The sequence below is a fragment of the Triticum aestivum genome, chromosome 5A (genome assembly GCF_018294505.1).
Source record: "Triticum aestivum cultivar Chinese Spring chromosome 5A, IWGSC CS RefSeq v2.1, whole genome shotgun sequence".
Taxonomy (NCBI): Eukaryota; Viridiplantae; Streptophyta; class Magnoliopsida; order Poales; family Poaceae; genus Triticum; species Triticum aestivum.
In genome coordinates, this window is record NC_057806.1 from 115061592 (window position 1) to 115075389 (window position 13798).

Here is a 13798-nt window from a genome sequence, read left to right on the forward strand (position 1 = left end):
GCTGGACTTAGCATCCGTCGCCCACCCGCAGTCAAACGGCCAGGTCGAGCGAGCCAACGGCCTCATCCTCTCCGGCATCAAGCCCCGACTGATCGTACCTCTGGAGCGTTCAGCCGACTGTTGGATCGATGAGCTGCCGGCTGTCCTCTGGAGTCTGCGCACTACACCAAACAAGTCAACCGGCTTCACCCCTTTCTTCCTTGTGTATGGTGCCGAGGCGGTCATCCCAACTGACATCGAGTTCGACTCGCCTCGAGTAACCATGTACACGGAAGTGGAGGCCAAGGAAGCACGAGAAGACAGCGTCGACCTGCTGGAAGAAAGCCGGCTGTTAGCCCTCAGCCGGTCTGCCATCTACCAGCAGGGTTTGCACCGCTACCACAGCTGGAAGGTCAGGCCAAGATCTTTCCAAGAGGGTGATCTTGTGCTCCGGCTGATCCAGCGAACAGCTGGCCAGCACAAACTCTCGGCCCCTTGGGAAGGCCCCTTCGTCATCAGCAGAGCTCTAGGCAACGACTCCTACTACCTGATCGACGCACAGAAGCCGAAGGCACGCAAGAGAGACGACTCCGGCAAGGAGTCGGAACGACCATGGAACGCCAACCTCCTTCGAAGATTTTACAGTTGAAACGCAGTATGTATCACACTAACTTTTGTATTAAGTACGAGACAATAGGCCCCCCGAGGAGGGCTCGGGGACTGCCATCCCTTATTTATGAATGAAAAGTATCATGCTTATGACCTTGTCATTTCATTTACTTGTTCCGTCCGGCACCGGGTTCGATTAGTCGGCTCGGGGACTGGCCGACTGGAGTTATATTAGAAGTCCTACCCGCAGTCAGACAAGTAGTGTGCCGGCTCCCAAGCCTTCTCTTGCCAAAAGTCGCAGTTCGAAGAACCGGCTGTCCGACTGGCAAGAGTTAAAGGCAGGAACGGGCGCCCACACGAAAAACGGCTAGGGACTAACGGACTAAAATAACAAAAGCCGGTTTTTTCTCCCACCGCCGACTGGCTACCAGAGTAGCCGGCCGGCCGGTTTCCATTCACTTCACTTCAATCCAAGAAAGCTCAAGTACTTGCATCCCCAAAGAGGGAAGGCGGCAAAGGAAAAGGCCTAAGGATAAAAAGGATACGTGAATGGAAACCAAACATGCACATAACAATATTTACATAAAAGACCTCCGAGAGGCCAGCATTCAACATAATTTGGATACACCCACAGTGGGTGGAACTGCGAAAACTTAATGAAGATTGTTCAAAAGACAACAAGCAGGAAAGATAAAGACGGCAGGTCAAGCTGGCGGAGCGACCGACGAGCCGGACTGGTTGGCGGAGATGGTCGTGCCGGCTGAAGGAGCGGCCGGCTGGCGAACTTCGGCTTGGTCACCGCCTCCCGTAGAGGGCGCGCTTCCACGCGCCTCGTTGCTGGAGGCACGGTCGGCCTAAGGTCGGCCGGTTGTTCCACCAGCCGGCTCGACGTCTTCGCCGTCCTGCTCTTCATCATCCTCGCCCTCGTCGCTGGAGGCAATCTCCTCCGCCGAGTCCTCGCCCACCGCCAGGTTCAGCCCAAACCACTCCTCCGGCTGAGCAACACCGTCATCATCGATTTCGGGTGCGAAAACGCTGATGTCGGTGCACTCGGCGATCGTCGAAGCTCGCTGGGCGATAGCCGGCCTCACCTCCTCCAGCTCCGCGTCGGCCTCCATCCGCCAAGTGCGCAGCTGGTCCAGGCTCAGCCCTGGGTACCAAGCCCGAACGAACTCTAACGCCCGCCCGGCTCCGAGGCGGGCCGCCGATGCCTTCCAAGCCTCAAAGCGACCGACTGCGACCTCTAGCCAGTGGGCAGTTCGGCTTGGGGTGCGGGGGATCGTCTCGCCGGGCCAGAGGGCGGCCAACACTTGCGCCCCAGCACGTTGGAGCCGGCGAAGCATCCGATGAGCCGGCTGCAACCGCGCCTGGACAGCCAAGAGCTGCTCCTCAAGCGTCCGGTTCGCATCCGGCGCGATGTTGGCCCCCGCCTGACGGTGCGCCTCGCGATGGGCCTCAATGATTTGGGCGGCGAAGGCGGAATAGCCGGGGAAGTAGTCTGCACCAAAAAACAAGCAGCAGTTCAAGTTAAGCCAAAAACCCAGGCGGCAAGGGGCAGGAGAGGGGCGAGGAAGGCGGCTTACCGTCGATCAAATCCTCGATCCGGCCGAAGCCTTCATCCAGGGCTCGCCGGGTCTCAGCCCAGCTCGCCGCCTCGGTCTCATACTCTGCCTTCAGGGCGGCTTCGCTATCCTGCGCCGCCTGCAGGGCCGCCTTGTGGCTCTTCTCCTGGTCGGCCAGCTTCTTGGCCAGGCGATCACGCTCCTGGACCAAGGCAGCGTACTCGGCATCCTTGGTATGAAGGGCGGCCTTCGCCTCGCCGAGCTCCTTCCTCAAGTCGGCGTTGGCCCCTGAAGACAAAGAAAAAGAAAAACCAATAAGGAAAGAGTCGTCAAGAAAGATCCGACCCGACTGCTCAGCAGTCGGCCCGAATCTCGGGGACTACACCCAGTGGGTGCGCTGACGCGCCCCCACAGGAGATAGACAAGATCGAGTACTTACTTCGGCTATCGGCCAGGTCGTGGGTCCTTCGGCTCAACTCCCGAGCCTGGGAGTTGAAGGCGGCAGCATGGAGGTTGTGATATTCCTGGAAATTCAGACAAGAGGCAAAAATAAGGTAGCCGTCAAGAAAGATCCGACCCGACTGCGCAGCAGTCGGCCCGAATCTCGGGGACTACACCCAGTGGGTGCGCTGACGCGCCCCCACGGAAGAAATTAAGAGAACAAAGCAGCCAAGAACGAAGGACTCACCCGGATGGTGGCTCGCGTCGACAAGAACTCCTGGGTGAACTGTTGCAGCAGGGCGGCCTGAGCTTGCAGCCGGCTCCGGACCCCTTGAGCCGCCACATTCAGCTCGCCAGTCCCCCCGCTGGGAGTCCACTCGGACGTGGCAGTGCTGGCCACCTCCAGATCTTCCGCCGACTGGCCTGCGCCCGCGACTCGGTGCAACTCCGGCGGAGCAGCGCCTCCCCCTGCGCACCGGCCCGTCGCCGGCTGCACCTCGAGGCCGGCTCTGTTCTCTGGCTCACCCCCGGTCGGCCCCTCTGGCGCCGCTGACGATTGGCCGCCTTGGCCCGCTCCGGTTGGCGCTGCTGGCGGCGCTTTCCTCGCAAAGGCCACGGGGTCCTCCCCCCTTTCCATCAGCGGCGGGTCTTGGACGATCTCCTCCGCCAAGGGCAATGGGGTGTCGGGGGCCACGGCTCGGAGGGGAATGGCGAGTAGCGGAGGCTGGTTGCGCGAACCCTCCACCTCCGGCTCCGCGGTCGCCGCCTCCGTCTGGGCCTTGGCCGCCGCGTCGGCCTGCTCCCTCGCCGCATGGGCGGCCGCTTTCTCCGCCGCCTCGCGCTCCTCCCGCGCTTCACGGGCATTCCGCTCTGTGGCCTCCCTGAGGTCGGCGCGGGGGTCCACGCGGCGGTAGCTTGAAGAACCTCCAGTCGGCCCAACTACAGAGCCGCCCGGACCACGCTCAAGGGAAAGCAGCGCCCTGCCCAGCAAGCGGAAGAAATTAAGAAGAATGCTCGAACAAGAAGAGAATGATGAAGAGCATGTGACAAGGCAATTGACGACTTACGCTGAGACCGCCTGAGGCTACTTCACCACCTTGCGGAAGCGGGCCGCTTTCGCAGCCGCCTCGTCTCGCTTGGTTGCCGCGGTGGAGGCTTTGGACTTCTTCGGCCGACTGCCGAAGAGGCCTGAAACGGCTCGGCGCTTCTGTGCACCGCCGCCGGCAGCCGGCGCGATGGACGAGCCCGCGCCCTGATGGTCGGCCGCCGGCTGACGACGCGGGGCGACTTCGGCTTCAGCATTGTCCGGCCAGTCCTCGAAGCTCGCGGTGAGCCTTGAGCCCCCGGGCTCGGCGTCGTCCCCCATGACGGCGTCTTCCATGGCAGCCGCCCCCAAGTCCGGATCGTTGACGTCGTCCGCTGTGCGGTCGGGGGCATACTGGCGTTCTATCCCTGCTAACCCGGTCGTCGGCGGGAGAAGGGGGTTCTACTAAGAAGAACCAACTGATCAGAAGCCGGCCGTCATAAAGCCGGCTACCAACGAAAAGAAGGAAGAAAAGAAAACTTACCACGGGCGGAGGGTTGGCGCGAGAATACGGCGCCTTGCCGTATCGCCAGTATTCGGCGAGCTTGCAATTTGAGATGTAATTTACCATATACGATACCTCCGCATAAGGCATCTCCCTGGTGCTCAGCCGGCTTGGGTCGAAGCGGCCTCTCATCTGGCACATCATGTGGGGCCGGCTTTGGAGAGGAGATATCCGGCGCTCCACGAAGGCGGCCACCAAGTCGGCCCCATTCAGGTTTTCCGACTGGATCATCACCCGAAGCCGGGAGACGGCGGCGTTCTCGGCCTGAGACAGTGACCGGGACCGGAAACTCCATGAGGGCTGCCTCCCAGCCGGCGGGCCGGCTACGTAAGCCGGCAGGTTGACGTGATCCCCTTGCTCGGCGACGTTCTTCACGTAGAAGTATGATTTCTGCCAGATCTTCACCGACTGGATCAGGGGGATGGGCGGGAACGGGTTGTTCTCGCCTGCCCTCCTCATGGCGATGAAGGCCCCGCAGGAGGCGGGCACGCCTGCGACGAGCGGTGCCGAGTTTGCTCTGGAAGAACTCCCCCCCAGAGCTCCAGCGTGGGGAGCAGCCCCAAGAAACCTTTGCGGAGGGAGACGAAGGCCGACAGCAGCATCACCGCATTGGGCGTGAGGTGATGCGGCTGAAGGTTGTAGAACTCAAGGAAGGAGCGTAGAAATCCGCTCGCCGGAAGGCCGAAGCCGCGTAGGAAGTGCGAGCGGAAGACGACCCGCTCGCCCTCCTCCGGTGCCGGTGAGATCTCCGTCTTCGGCGCCAGGCAGACCCGCACGAGGTTGGCGTCGGGCAGGCGCCGAGTCTGGCGGAGGAACACAACATGGTCCTCGTGGACGTTGGAGCCGTCCCATGAGCTCGACAGCGCCATGGGAGCAAGACGATGTGGCGGCGCGGCGGCGCTGAGACGGGAGGTTGCGGCGGCAACGAGAGGAAGAGAGGAGGACGAGAAGGGGCGGAGCGAGAGAGAGCGTGCGAACCTCTGTCGCTCCCCCTCCTCCCCCTACTTATAGGCTCGCGTGGCGGAACCGAGGAGGCGCGGCGTGGGGAAGCGTGGGGATCGATCGTGCCCACTCCCCCATGTCCCGCGATTACTATGCCATGATGGCGGAGTAAAACCGCCGCGGGAAGGCGAGCGGCCCATGTGGGCCACGGAAGATCCGCGCTCGGACCGAGGCCTGCGAGTGGCGGGCCCGGGCCTGCGGCAACGTCCCGTCGCGCGCGTGCGTTGGCAGGATTTCCTCGCCACGTGGTCCGCGTTCCCGCCTACGAGAACCGGAGCTCTCTGAAGTCGGCGTGCACAAGCAAAGCCGGCTCTTCAGGATAGAAAGCTGACCAAGCTTCTCGTCCCTCTGTCCGCCTCGAAACTCGATCAGCTTCGGGGACTACTGTCGGAGTAAATAGCCATGGGTAGCCTAGCCGGCTTCCCCTGGCCCTTCTGAAAAAATTACGAGCCCGTCCGGCTCTTAGGAATCCAAGACGTGGGGCCGCCTTCCCCTTGCTGGCTGTCACCCAGGCCAGCTCGAAGAAGGCGGCCCGACTTTACCCCTCATGAAGAAAACCATGGGAGGCCGACTCAAAGAAGCCGGCTCCAAGATGCCGACTCCAAGAAGCCGGCCATGAGGAGGCCAACTCCAAGAAGCCGGCTCCCATGCAGCGGTCGAGACCGTACCCTCAAAGTTTGCATCCACCTAGCGGCGATGAGACGGGGCGTGGCTACAGTAAAGCCTGCCACCCCCGAATCCCGGAGCACGCCTGGCACAGTGCGCCATACGGAGTGGCCATGACCCGTCCGGTGCGGCACTGTTGCCATGTTGACCCTGATGTCATCCACGACGGGCTACCAGTACGGCCCACGGGCGGTGGGCCCCTTCGGGCAGAGAGACACCCGAAGGCGGCCTGGCCTCCCCCAGTCGGCCCGAGACGGGGCCGGCTCCCCGCAGCCGGCTCGCTTCCCCCCTCGAAGAAGACGCCCCATTAAGGAGACAAGACGCGGTAAGGCTACGGTAATCGCCCGCCGGACGGCGGCACTGTAGCCACGCTTACCTCGACGAAGCCCTCGTCATCAGGATGAGGCAACAGTAACCAGCCATCGACAAGACCTTTGGCAGTGGGGCCTGTATGTTGCCAAGGAGTTGGTAGCCGGCGGGCCCCAGCAGTTGGCGCAGAAGCCGGCGAGCGTGGTCACAGACGGCTGGGCCCCGCGCCCAGTCGGATTACCATTGTACCCCCGGGGGGTAGGCCTATATAAACCCCCCGGGGCACCCATACAAAGGGTTCGACCCCCAGCTAGTCCTAGACACCACACAAGGAGAAGAAGCAGGCTAGCCGTGTCCTTCTTCCTCCTCCCACCAAACAGCTCAAGGAGCATTGTGTAGCTACTTGTTCATCTAGTGATCATGCGGAGACCCCGCAGAGCAGCAGTAGGGGTGTTATCTCCACGGAGAGCCCTGAAGCTGGGTAAGATCCGCCGGCGTGCATGTCTTCGCCTTATCCCATTTCCAGGCACCGGCGATGTCTTACTGGCTCCCACAATGATAAGCCACCCGTTGGCATATGTCGCACCTACCACCCGACACCGGGTCTCCTCATTCTAGCCGCCGCACCACCGTCGCCGACGAGCGCCGCCACTGGGGCGCTCCGTCTCCAGCGAGTTTCCCCGCCGCCCGACGCGCCGCCAAGTCACGCCGGCGCCGCGCCCGACCGACGCCGTCACCGCCTCGGCCTCCTCCTCACCTCCTCGCCCCGGGAAGCATCAAGTCTGGCAACCTCCGACGACTCCGGCGGCCCCGTCGACATTTCCGGCGAACTCCGGCGCCGAGCTGCTACAGTGCGGGAGCGCCAGATCTAGATCCGGTTCGGGTGCTACAGTAAACCCTAACCGGTTGACTTTTTCGTCTAACTCCCAGATATTTTTAGCATTCTTCGTCATGCCGTAACTTTGCATTCGTAACTCCGTTTTGCGTGTGTGGCATATCAAAATGTTCGCCTCAGAGAGTACATCATTTCATCTCATTGCATCATTTTCATTTGAGCTTATCTTGATGCCTGAAATGCTGTTGGAAGAGAGTTATTTGAGATAATTGTCAGATCTGCTGCATCAAATAGCTATTTGTCATTTTTGCCATGATTATTGTGTGCATGATATGCTCCTGATCTCTACATGTGTTTTGTTATATGCCATGCCATCTTTACAGAGGTGATATCCATGTACTTTTTGTGACATTTGTGGTGACTAGCACAAGCTTGCAAAGTAGTGCATTCATTAATGCTGATTTCAGGGACTTAGTAATTTCACAAAGTCCTTGATCTGTTTTTATCAATATGTCATATGTTCATGTTGTTTCCTAGTGATCCGTGCCTCTTTTGAGGATGATCAGTAAGGATGATTTGTTAATATTGTGGTGCTCTATCCATCCATGTCTTTTTTTGCAATTATATAGCACCCTAGCTTGAGTCAATCGAGCTCTACTTTTGCTACTTCGTGAATCCTGGCAGATTGTTGACTTGTTAGCGATTTTGCCGAGGATGTTATTGTTGATCTGTGCATACTATGTTGTTGTTCTTGCCATGTCTAGCTTATATAATATGTATTCTGGATGGTGTATGCTTAGTTTGTCACGCCATGCTCTGTAGTGAGTGCATCGAGCTCATAAACATGCCTACTCGTTAACAGATTTGCATGTTCCAGTTTTTCTCTAAGTCTGTAACCTGGTTATGTTTTTGCCATGTTCACATGCTTGCAATTGTATTTTCTGATCCCTTTTGGCTCAAGGTCACTAAGGGACTTTTGTTAAGCACTTTGAGTAGCTTCATGGCATGCCTTGCTTTGCCATGTTAAGTTCCTGTAGCATATAGTTTTCATGCTCCAAAGTGTGCTACCTGATCTGAAATTCCAGACTTGTTTTAATTTCACCAAGTCTGAAACCTGTTTATTATTTGCACTTTTGCCATGCTTGTTTGAACCTGTAAATGGATGAATTGGTTATAGCTCAGTGTTCATCTTTTGTCAAGCATCATGAGTGGATCCCTGCCATGTATTTTGTTGTCATGTTTGGGTGCTGTAGCATAATTAACTTGATGCATTTAGATGGCTACTTGCTGTTTATCGCAAACCGGTGACACATTTGTTTTGCTTGCCATTACCAAACCGTGCATCTGATTCCGGTGTTCTTTATATCGATTTCAACCGAAATCACCTCACCTTTCCAGTGGTCCACTTGGATTTCCAAGTTGAGGCCAGGTTCAATCATTCCTTGTCAAAACTTGCATATGCATCACATATCGCATCCCGCATAGCATACCATGTTTGCATCATTTTGTTTGAGCTTTGCATGTGGTTGATTGTGTTCCTTTTGCTTGTTTGTCTTGTTTGGGTAGAGCCGTGAGACGAGTTCGCTAACGAGGAGCCCGTTGAGTTTGCTTACGAGGATCAAGTCAACTCTGACAACTTTGCAGGCAAGATGATCGTACCCTCGAAATCACTTCTATCTTTGCTTGCTAGATGCTCGCTCTTTTGCTATGCCTATGCTACGATGCCTACCACTTGCTTATCATGCCTCCCAAATTGCCATGCCAAACCTCTAACCCACCATGTCCTAGCAAACCGTTGATTGGCTATGTTACCGCTTTGCTCAGCCCCTCTTATAGCGTTGCTAGTTGCAGGTGAAGATTGGAGACCGTTCCTTCTTGGAACATTATTTTCTTGTTGGGATATCACTATATTATCTTGTTATCTTAATGCATCTATATACTTGGTAAAGGGTGGAAGGCTCGGCCTTTTGCCTAGTGATTTGTTCCACTCTTGCCGCCCTAGTTTCCCTCATAACGGTGTTATGTTCCCGGATTTTACGTTCCTTATGCGGTTGGGTGATAATGGGAACCCCTTGACATTTCGCCTTGAATAAAACTCCTCCAGCAATGCCCAACCTTGGTTTTACCATTTGCCACCTAGCCTCTTTTTCCCTTGGGTTTCTGGAGCCCGAGGGTCATCTTATTTTAACCCCCCCCCCGGGGCCAGTGCTCCTCTGAGTGTTGGTCCAAAGTAGAGTCTTGTGCAGCGCCCCCTCGGGGAAACTCGAGGTTTGGTTTTAGTTGTATGGAGAGCTCATCTGAGTGTGCCCTGAGAACGAGATATGTGCAGCTCCTATCGGGATTTGTCGGCACATTCGGTCGATGTTGCTGGATTTGTTTTACCTTGTCGAAGTTGTCTTGTAGAACCGGGATGCCGAGTCTGATCGGAATATCTTGGGAGAAGGTATATCCTTCGTTGACCGTGAGAGCTTGTCATGGGCTAAGTTGGGACTCCCCTGCAGGGATTTGAACTTTCGAAAGCCGTGCCCGCGGTTATGGGCAGATGGGAATTTGTTAATGTCTCGTTGTAGATAACATGAACTTTAACTTAATTAAAATGAATCAACTGCGTGTGTAACCGTGATGGTCTCTTCTCGGCGGAGTCCGGGAAGTGAACACGGTGTTGGAGTAATGTTCGCGTAGGTTGTTCTTTAGTTCTTCGTTCGTGCTTTGCCTTCTCTTCTCGCTCTCTTTTGCAAACAACTTAGCCACCATACATGCTAGTCGCTTGCTGCAGCTCCACATATTACCTTGCCTTACCTATAAGCTTAAATAGTCTTGATCGCGAGGGTGCGAGATTGCTGAGTCCCCGTGGCTCACAGATTACTTCCAAACCAGATGCAGGGCCCGATGATTCCGTTCCAGATGATGCGCTTGAGCTCAAGTGGGAGTTCGACGAAGACTCACGCCGTTACTATGTGTCTTTCCCTGATGATCAGTAGTGGTGCCCAGTTGGGGCGATCGGGACCATCTCGCTTGTTGGGGTTGATCTTTTATTTTGGTACCGTAGTCGAACCATGAGTGTATTGGATGATTGTAATGCTATTTATGTACTTTGTGTCACGTGGCGAGTGTAAGCCAACTATGTACTTTTCCCCTTATTATCTATTTACATGGGTTGTTGTGAAGATTACCTTATTTGCGACATTGCTTTCAATGCGGTTATGCCTCTAAGTCGTGCTTCGACACGTAGGAGATATAGCCGCATCAAGGGCATTATAGTTTGCAGGGCTGGACTCGACGAACCAGCATAACTTGCACTACCACGACCAAATTAAAATCTCCCTCGAAGAGATCTTGAATGCAGCTTTGCAGTATAGGCACGTCCTTGGCTGGACCCCAGCTCAGTCCTGTGCTAATCCATGACATCAGTTGTGGTGGTGGGGCCGAGCAGAAAGTGGGGGCAGCCGCCCACTTGGAACTTCTAGGAGCCGTGATGTAAAACCACTCACGTTGCCATAATCCGGACACCTCTGGAAAGGAACCTTTCGGCCACGGAGCTCCTGCCATCTTGCTTATTGACGCGCCTCCGCATGCTGCATGTTGCCCCTCAATCATCTTCGGCTTCACTTCAAAGGTCTTGAGCCACAGACCGAAGTGAGAGGTAATGCGGAGGAAGGCCTCACACACGACAATAAATGTCGAGATGTGGAGAAAGGAGTCTGGATCTAGATCGTGGAAATCTAGCCCGTAATAGAACATCAAACCCCTGACGGAGGGATCCAGAGTGAGGCCTAGGCCTCGGAGGAAGTGGGAGACGAACACGACGTTCTCGTTGGGTTCGGGAGTGGGGACGACCTGCCCTCAAGCAGGCAGCTGATGCGAAACCTCGGCGGTCAGGTATCTGGCCTCCCTCAACTTCTTGATGTCCTCTTCCGTAATGGAGGAGGGCATCCATCGGCCTTGAGGCTGGATCCGGACATGATTGAGGATCCGGAGCACCTGACCTGGGCTTTGGGTGTTAGAACTCGAGACGGGGGAGGGGTTCGATTGAGCACGAGAGGGAAAAAGCGAAAACCTTGTCCCTTTATAAAGAGGGTGAATATCAAGCGTCCTCTCCGTAGCCGTTTGGGACTTGCCTATAATCTAGGAGTCCTAGACACGGTTGGGTTACCCACGACCGTATTAATGAGAATCCCGTAATTGGGGGAACAAGATCTCTGCTTTGACAAGACGTGTCAAGAAACCGCCTCGCATTATGTGTGGAGCTGGTTGAAGAAAAACGGTTCGAATAAGTGCCAGGCCATGGCATAATGTCATGTTGCCAAAGCGTGTCAGCAAATTAAGATTTGTGTAAATTTTATTCTCTCTACGACAGTATGTGGAACTTATTTTGCAGAGCCGGACACTATCCTTGTGTTCAAATCTTCTATGAAGTATTCGGAGGAGGAACCCGCCTTGCAATGCAGAAGACAATCTGCGTGCCAGACTCGTCGTCATTGAAGTCTAGTTCAGGGGATATTGAGGGAGTCCTGGATTAGGGGGTATTTGGATAGCCGGACTATGACCTTTGGCCGGACTCTTGGACTATGAATATACAAGATTGAAGACTTCGTCCCGTGTCCGGATGGGACTTTCCTTGGCGTGGAAGGCAAGCTTGGCAATACGGATATGTAGATCTCCTCCCATTGTAACCGACTCTGTGTAACCCTAGCCTTCTCCGGTGTCTATATAAACCGGAGGGTTTTAGTCCATAGGACGAACAACAATCATACCATAGGCTAGCTTCTAGGGTTTAGCCTCTCTGATCTCGTGGTAGATCTACTCTTATACTACCCATATCATCAATATTAATCAAGCAGGACGTAGGGTTTTACCTCCATCAAGAGGGCCCGAACCTGGGTAAAACATCGTGTTCCCTGCCTTCTGTTACCATCCTCCTTAGACGCACAGTTCGGGACCCCTACCCGAGATCCGCCGGTTTTGACACCGACACCTATGCTTCAACCATAGGCTCATGTATGCAATGCTGTGTACCAGACCTGATGTGTGCCTTGCTATAAGTCTAGCAGAGAGGTACCAAAGTAATCCAGGAGTGGATCAATGGACAACGGTCAAGAACATCCTGAAGTACCTGAAAAGGACTAAGGATATGTTTCTCGTTTATGGAGGTGACAAAGAGCTCATCATAAATGGTTACGTTGATGCAAGCTTTGACACTGATCCAGACGATTCTAAATCGTAAACCGGATACGTGTTTACATTGAACGGAGGAGCTGTCAGTTGGTGCAGTTCTAAACAAAGCATCATGGCGGGATCTACATGTGAAGCAGAGTACATAGTTGCTTCGAAAGCAGCAAATGAAGGAGTCTGGATGAAGGAGTTCATATCCGATCTAGGTGTCATACCTAGTGCATCAGGTCCAATGAAAATCTTTTGTGACAATACTGGTGCAATTGCCTTGGCAAAGGAATCCAGATTTCACAAGAGAACCAAGCACATCAAGAGACGCTTCAATTCCATCTGGGATGTAGTCCAGGTGGGAGACATAGAAATTTGCAAGATACATACGGATCTGAATGTTGCAGACCCGTTGACTAAGCCTCTTCCATGAGCAAAACATGATCAGCACCAAGGCTCCATGGGTGTTAGAATCATTACTGTGTAATCTAGATTATTGACTCTAGTGCAAGTGGGAGACTGAAGGAAATATGCCCTAGAGGCAATAATAAAGTTATTATTTATTTCCTTATAAAATGATAAATGTTTATTATTCATGCTAGAATTGTATTAACCGGAAGCATAATACATGTGTGAATACATAGACAAACAGAGTGTCACTAGTATGCCTCTACTTGACTAGCTCGTTGATCAAAGATGGTTAAGTTTCCTAGCCATTGACATGGGTTGTCATTTGATTAATGGGATCACATCATTAGGAGAACGATGTGATTGACATGGCCCATTCCGTTAGCTTACCACACGATCATTTAGTATGTTGTTATTGCTTTCTTCATGACTTATACATGTTCCTATGACTATGAGATTATGCAACTCCCGTTTACCGGCGGAACACTTTGTGTGCTACCAAACGTCACAACGTAACTGGGTGATTATAAAGGTGCTCTACAGGTGTCTCCAAAGGTACTTGTTGGGTTAGCGTATTTCGAGATTAGGATTTGTCACTCCAATTGTCAGAGAGGTATCTCTGGGCCCTCTTGGTAATGCACATCACTTAAGCCTTGCAAGCATTGCAACTAATGAGTTAGTTGCGGGATGATGTATTACAGAATGAGTAAAGAGACTTGCCGGACGAGATTGAACTAGGTATTGAGATACCGACGATTGAATCTCGGGCAAGTAACATATCGATGACAAAGGGAACAACGTATGTTGTTATGCGGTCAGACCGATAAAGATCTTCATAGAATATGTAGGAGCCAATATGAGTATCCAGGTTCCGCTATTGGTTATTGACCGGAGACATGTCTCGGTCATGTCTACATAGTTCTCGAACCCGTAGGGTCCGCACGCTTAACGTTACGATGACAAGTTTATTATGAGTTTATGTGTTTTGATGTACCGAAGGTTGTTCGGAGTCCCGGATGTGATCACGGACATGACGAGGAGTCTCTAAATGGTCGAGACATGAAGATTGATATATTGGAAGCCTATGTTTGGATATCGGAAGTGTTCCGGGTGAAATAGTGATTTTACCGGAGTACTGAAGGGGTTACCGGAACCCCCCGGAGGCTATTGGGCCTTATGGGCCCAAGTGGAGGAAGAGGAGAAGCGGGCGAAGGGGCAGCGGCGCGCCCCTCCTCCCC